This window comes from Xiphophorus couchianus, chromosome 12, assembly GCF_001444195.1.
Source record: "Xiphophorus couchianus chromosome 12, X_couchianus-1.0, whole genome shotgun sequence".
Classification (NCBI taxonomy): domain Eukaryota; kingdom Metazoa; phylum Chordata; class Actinopteri; order Cyprinodontiformes; family Poeciliidae; genus Xiphophorus; species Xiphophorus couchianus.
In genome coordinates, this window is record NC_040239.1 from 15,277,444 (window position 1) to 15,285,026 (window position 7,583).

Genomic DNA, 7,583 nt, shown 5'->3' on the forward strand with positions numbered 1-7,583 from the left:
TGGTAGCCGGCCAGGCCACGCGTGCATGCTAGAGCTTTTAAGTCCCTGCCAATGAAAGCCTCTGCCCTCCTCATGTTTCCAGAAAAGGGTGAGAGTTATCTACAAAAGGAAATTGGAAAAAAAAAAAAAAAAAGAAGTGGAGCAAATTCAATCGAAGGTTATGTTTTTACATCTTCGTCAACCCAAAAGGGTTGTTATTACCAGAGTCAAAAGGGGGTAATAATAATGACGAGCCTTATGCATTTTCTCAAGACAAAAGGAATTGTCTGGAAGTACATAAAATAGCTTAGTGTGAATTTTAAATTCTTTATTGGATAAATGTATTGGATAAGATAAATGTTTTTAGAAATGTTGTACTATAAAATAGTTTGACAATACTGAAACAAATGGACCCACTATACTTCTTGTTACATCACTGGAGTCATTTATAGTCTTTAATGTTTGTGTACAAAGAAGATCAAAATAAATGTCTGCGAATGATAGTGAAGCTTATTAGAATAAACAGTAAAGGGGAAGGAAGGTGTACATATTGGGCAAAAATATGAAAGAAAAAAGTTTATTTTCTCTGTACATACAAAAAAACTTGCAAGGAGCTACAACCATGATTATTGATAGCACTGCTTATACTGTACTAATGAATCCAAGTTCTGCTTTTGCTGCCAGTAACAGGTAGTGTGCAGAAAAGGAAAGGCACAGAACAACTGTACGCCTGTTTTATCAAATACTAGACTGGGTCTTCAAAGGAGACATTTATAAACAATCCTATACACAAATATATTTATCCCCCCCAAAATTACAGATATCTAGGACATCAAAACTTTTAGGAAGACTAACTTTCAGTCAATTTTGTTTGATTAGCCCCACATCGCTACAAATATATATGTTTTTTAATTTTCTACAAACACCATGGATACCTAAATTAAAATTCTTACAATGCAAAACTTACACTTCAAATATCCATAACATTATTATTAGTAGTAATGTATTTTGCTTTTAAAATGCCTTGTCTGTTTATCTATTTGCATCTCTACTTCAGGGCAAGATATTTTGCTTTTAGGATCGTTTAAGATTTCCATGGAAGTTTTGAAGTATGTGGTGCTAATGTCACTACTAGCTATATTAGATACCTTTAACTTCAACTTTGAAGACTAGGAAGGACATTTTATCTAGGGCTATCACCGATGCCAAAGATGTACTTGGATATAAACAGTTATTTAATTGTTTTTTTCTCCACATAGCACATATTACCTAGTACTAGTGTGTAAAGGGTGGATTTTATATTCTATGGTAGCAATTATCAAGAGTTATAACTTAAAAAGTGGCACCATCTGTCAGTGTCAGTCCAGTATCAATACTTGCAGTAACTTCAAACATCCATGTTAAAAGAGCTGGTGAATCATAAGATAATAAGTTTGTAATGTGGATCAATTTACACAGTATGCTGTATTATAGCAATAAGCATCAGATAAACACAGGGTTGGAAAACAATTAAGTAACTGGATGACCAAATGCCTGCATTCCAGTGTGACTACTGGCCTGTGTTCCTGTGTCTATTACTGGTGTGTATGCTATAGTTCACTGCAATATACATAGGACAAAGTATTATATTTTCAACTTAGCCACAGAAATATGTAGTGAATCTAAGAGAGCATTAAGGTGCTGCTGCATTTGTCTATCAGAGAAAAAACATTTTAATGAAGCTGTAGCCTTGAGACCTCTGCAATGGAAAAAAAAATAATGAAATGTTAAGCTTTCAATCTTAAAATATGTTTTCAAGGTTGGCTGAAAACAACCTTGAAAAGTAGATTTATGTACTGTTGGCACAAATACATAAATCTAGAATAACTCTAACAATAAAGAAACATTCCACTAATGTGGCACTTAAAGGTAACTCCATTACTGCAATGATGACATCAGTCCTGGGGCCTGATGAGAATTCAAATCATTGTTTGTCATGATGATTCACTTTTATGTAGATGCTGACTGAAACACTGATCAAGGAAAAAAGAATAATAATTTGAAGTGGTGCTGAATATTATAAACTGGGGAAAAAATGTGCTGCACTGTTTTTTGTTTTTTTCTTAATGTCTTTGATCTGCAAAAACAGATCAAAGACATTAATCTGTTTATTTTATTTCGTTTATTAAATAAAACAAACAAAACAATGTTTTTATGTTGTATGTTCTGAAGGATACTTCTGCTTTAGATGTGGAAGCGTTTCAGATAAAACACCGTTACAAGCCAAATATTCCTATGCTACTAAACCAAGTAAATATAAATCGGCTCTTGACAAGGCAAAAGTGTCCTAATTTTGGCAGGTGACTCAGTTGAGAAATTTTCCTCATACTGTGTTGTTCACTGCACTAATCTAGCCAGCAGCAAGTTTTAACCCTGGTTAGGTCAGGGCCACGCCTTGATGAAAAGTTCATGCTGCAGACCACATACTGTCAAGCTAGGCCACCTCAGGCATGGCTCCATGCTGTCTCCAGCTGTGGCTGCAGCTGGAGACAGCAAGAGACAAACACAAGCATGGCACTTCACAGTAATCATGAAGGTGGCTTGATTTGCACTTGTTTTTGTGCCCCTTGGGCTCATATATGTCAGTAACAGCCAGCTGTTTTTCAGCTCTTGTTTTCTGTTCATGCTAACTGGGATTTTCAACTCAGGTGTACAACAGATCTTTATACTTATTTTCCTGCATGTAAAATCTAAAATGTTCCCTGGTTTTATATACTTTAAAATTTAAAGTGTTTGAAGTTTAAATGACATTTTGGGTTTCTAACATTGCTGTAAGTGCAAAAGAGTACATAACCCTTCTACTCGTTTTGCTGCCTAATTTTAAAATTGTGGAGGTGGTTGGAACACCCAACCTCAATGATTTGGAAGCACATGTGGATTGTAACCACCTAGATTTACTTTAGTAACTTTTTAGAAAAAAAAAATACTTTTAGGGGTATCGCTGCTTACTACATAAGTTCTCCATTTACCAGTTACAATGTCACTGGCCCAAAAAAATAAAAAATACATGATTTAAAAAGTTGAACTCCTGTGCTTTCTTTCTGGGTTCAGAAAATCTTTTAATAGTAAATATTTCTCCCAGAATACTGTAAATGGAGAGTGTCACTGTTTTTGTCGGTAGTAACTGGGTCAAACGCCAGTGCCATCTTGTGACGTAGTCAGGCTAAGTCAACCCATTAACAACTAATTGAACACACAGAAGCAGACGAAGTTGTGAGGATTTCAGCAAAGATTTGAGCGATTTGTGTGCAGTTTTAGAGGAAGAAGCTAGATGAAGTAATACAAGGGAGCTGGTCCTACTGAAGGACTGCAACCCTATTGTTTGAGCCATTTAGTTCAGAAAGCAACACTGACCTAAATATTTCTTGAGAAGAAGGGTTTGACAGTAAAGGGTAGAAATCTCTGAATGGTAATAAACAAATCTATGTAAATAATAATTATTCATCTTTAATTATGGTTTGATCAAATAACACTTTAAAGTAACTAGTTCAAGTTCTGCATGTCTTCCATATAAATGTTCTCTGCATGCCGTTTATTAACCAGTCTTCCTATGCCTCCTATTTCCAAGTGTTGAGTTTCATTTTTTCTACTTTTGATAACGCGCTATACCATTTCTGTTATGTTCAATACAGAGGGATTATCAGTCAACGTCATGCTGCGTGTGCATGTTGCCTGAAGAAAAGAAGAATGTTGTTCCAACTATTTAAACTTTTTACAACTAGGCTAATAATAGAATTACAACTTGCAGCCAGCATACATCACCTCTCTCCTGACAGTGTTCTGAAGATCTGTGCTAGATATGCTACAGTAAAAAAGTCTGACGAGGTACACATACACACACACAGGGGCTATTCCATAATACGGTTTACAACCGTTTTAGGAACTGAGAAATAGTTTGTATAAGAAACTCAGCAGACACAAAGTTCCATCAGGTGTTTGCTAATTGCTACTGCCAGCAATCTGGAGGAGCTGAGTGGGGGAGTGGTGCTTGGCTGGGACCTGCAGCTCTGAGGAGGAGGTTTGTGAAAATGAGCAGCACATTTTGAGAGCAAGTGATAAGATACCCCCAAATGGTTGTCATGGGAGAGTCAAGGATTTCTCAAATATACATGAAAGAATGAAAGAAATACTCTTGATGAGGAAATAACAGCTAGATAAGTATAAGTAAGTAAGTGCAACAGACCCCAAACGACAATCTGAAGCAAACTATGTTGAAAGAACAATTGTATTTGTGTTAAAGCTATGACTACGTCCTGCTTCCTGAAATCTCTCTGAAGTGTACAAAAACTCAATGTGATGTCAAACAAGAAAGTCTTGCTGTGCTGAAACATGCAAGCAGAAAATGTGTGTCCTATGGCACCATTTATAGAAGCATTCAATACTTTTGATAGGCAGGTCTGCAAAGAGCAAGTCAACCTGATGAAAGGGTTGTGCAACTGTTACATTTTGTCTGCCTTTAAAATTCTTTTTCTTCTGTGAAGAAATAAATACCTGACACTTGACAGATGCTGTTTCTTACTCATTCTGAGACTGTTTTTTAAAAAATTACAGATTAATGCCCAAGTTATTTGTCAAACTACATCCTCGTCAAGAGAACAGCTGATATCTGTTAGTGTTTTGGAAGGGTGATTAAATGTAGTTTTTCTCAGACATGTCCACTTTTCAATTTCTGTCTGGGGCATCTGGGGGGATTTTATTTATTGATGAAAATGTCCTGGCTTTCATCAGAACAATAGGTGATGACCACCTTTCTTTCATTTGACATCTTTCCAGAGCTGATGCCTATGGTGAGTGATTCAGAGCAAACATTTAAACACATAAACAAAGATGGAAATAACCAATTATTTTCAATTACTATCATTTTAGCCCAGTTTTATTTATTGAACGAGTGTTGATTATTTCATTGAAGAGTTTCAGGACTGGGCCAATTTTCCTCTATATTAGAAAATCGAAATATGGTCACCCTTGTTTAGGAAGCATTACTGGTGCTATATGTGCAAATCAATATCAGCTTGTTTTATATTTACTAATGTCCTATTAAAATGTTTGTCATTACTGACATGTTGCAGAACAGAGGACTGGTTGAAAAAGCAAAATACTAAAAGCAAAGACACACAAAAAAGGTCTTACTGGTGCAAAACATAGGAGGAAATTGAAATAGATAATTTTCTGAATGTTCCAGAGTGCCACCGAACACATAGTGAAAGCAGACAGAACAATGTCTCACCATAAACCAGTCAGTCTCATGAGGTTTTTGACAAAGGAATTAAAAGCAAACTCAAGAGTCCAAGATCCACAGATAGAAGTCACAGGATTTCTCATGAAAATAATAAGTAATCGACTCAATTAGAATGATTTCTATGCATACGTGCCGTAGAAGACTCCACTGCTAAATAAAAAGATACTGAAGGATATTTAAAGTTTGATACAGAAGATTTTGATGCTCAATAAAATACTGGGAGAACGTAGTCTGGTCAGAGCTGGCAAAGGCTGAGCTCTTTGGCTTTTATTGTATAGATAATTGTGAACTTCTAAACATCCCAAACAGCCAATGTTATACTTAATTGGTTTCAGATAAAGAAAATAGAACTGTTAAAACAGCTCAGGCAATCACCTGACTGCTATCCAGCTGAAAATCTATGAAAAGGAATGGAATTTAGAGCGGATATAAAGGACACAAAAGACCTCAACATTTTTAAGAGTTTGTGTGAAAGAACAGGTCAGTAAACCTGAGTAATTCACATGTATAGGTTCTCCATACAGAAGATGCCTTTAAGTAGTGTTTACCAAAAAAAAGCCTTTTCCACAAAGTACATTAATTAATGTTTTTTGCAAAGTAAAGGAAAGCATTTTTACCTGGAGACCACAAACCCTTTGCATACAACACTAATACCACAAAACAACAAGCAAATCAGCTACTCACAGGCAACCCATCCATGCTCCACCTGTCAGCCCTCACCCGGCAAGGTCACCATCACAACCAGAGCAAGCTGCGCAACTAGAAATCACGCCATGAAATATCCTCTCTCTCTCCCCTCCTCCCAAAACTCTGCTGCCAATCCCTTGATCATCAGCCATGTTTTTTGACCTTACACCAGCTGAAAATGCTCCCACACCACCACACACACTGCGAATGAAATTTTACATTTCACTTTCAGAATGTTTGGTCAAATATTAACTTCAGTTTACTTCGTTTTTGTTAGTTGGTGAGCATAAAGTTGAAACCAGCGGTTTACATACACTGAATAAAAAGACTTGTACACATTTTTTTCTCACTGTCTGAAGTTAAAGGTAATAAAATTCCTCTTGCTATAGGTCATTTAGAATTATTAAAACTGTTTCTATTTTCTAAGTGCCACAGTAATGAGAACAAATGAAAGATAGCGTTATATATATTTTTTGAATAATGGCTGCCTCCTTACAGATTCAGTTTGTTAATACATGACATGTTTCAGTGTGAAAAAAATCTTTACAAGCTTCAGCTAGCATATTCACATGGTCTTTGACTTTTGTTTGGGGTTGATTTGGACAGCCTGGTTTCCTTCTTGGGTGGTGTGATTGTTGGATATGCAATTATACTTGCATATAATTGTTTGAACAGATAAAGGCAGCATCTTCAAGCATCTGAAAGTTGTTTCCAATGATGAACTGTGTTTGGCTGATTTCTTTGGACTTCCCCATTATGTCGAACCAGAAAGTAATGTGTTCCAGGTGTGGCTTTAAAATACATCCACAGGTGTGCCTACAATTAAATTAAATGTGTCAGTTTACCTATCAGATGTTTCCAAAGCCATGCCATCATCATCTGGGCTTTCCCTCATCGTTTAGTGAGACAGCAATCGTTCTGTATGTAAACTTCTGATTTTGAAGACAATGAATAAACCTCTGATGTATTATTTCAATAAATATTGTGGCATTTGGCAAGTCGAAATAACACTGGTAATTCTAACCGACCTAAAACAGGAAACCTTTGGTCTGATTTGGCTTCAGACAGTGAGAAAGAAAAATAGTATGTCTATTAATGTGGTGTATGTAAAATTCTGGTTTCCGTGGTATTCAGGATTCAGCACATGCCTTCAGCAAATACATTATGTCTGATATTACTAATATTTACTTTAGAACAATTACTGTTTCTTTCTGATTTCTTACTGCAGTATTAGGAACACAGCGAAAGCTATGAGACGTGACAATATCCTTTATTAGATCGGTTTGAGCTAAGTCGTGATGCCATCAGCACAAGAATAGTATTATATCTTCCTTCTATAAATACAGGAATTGCTCCAGATTGGCCTAATGTCTACAATAAAGTCAATGAAGCATTAAATAGAGCTACGGTTATCTTTCAAGTTGATTCTTTTTTTTTCTTGTTGCAGCATTGCCGAAGAAGCTCTGGAGCACAGGATGGTTGCTCCTTTCGCAGACTGTAGAGTTCACAAGAATATAAGCTGCTTGCAATTATGATGGTACAGACAGAAACTAAAATATTGGACGCCCCTCGCTGGCTCGAGGCTCTACAATTTTCCATTATCTTGCACTGACTTCTCAGCAAGCGTTCAATACATAAC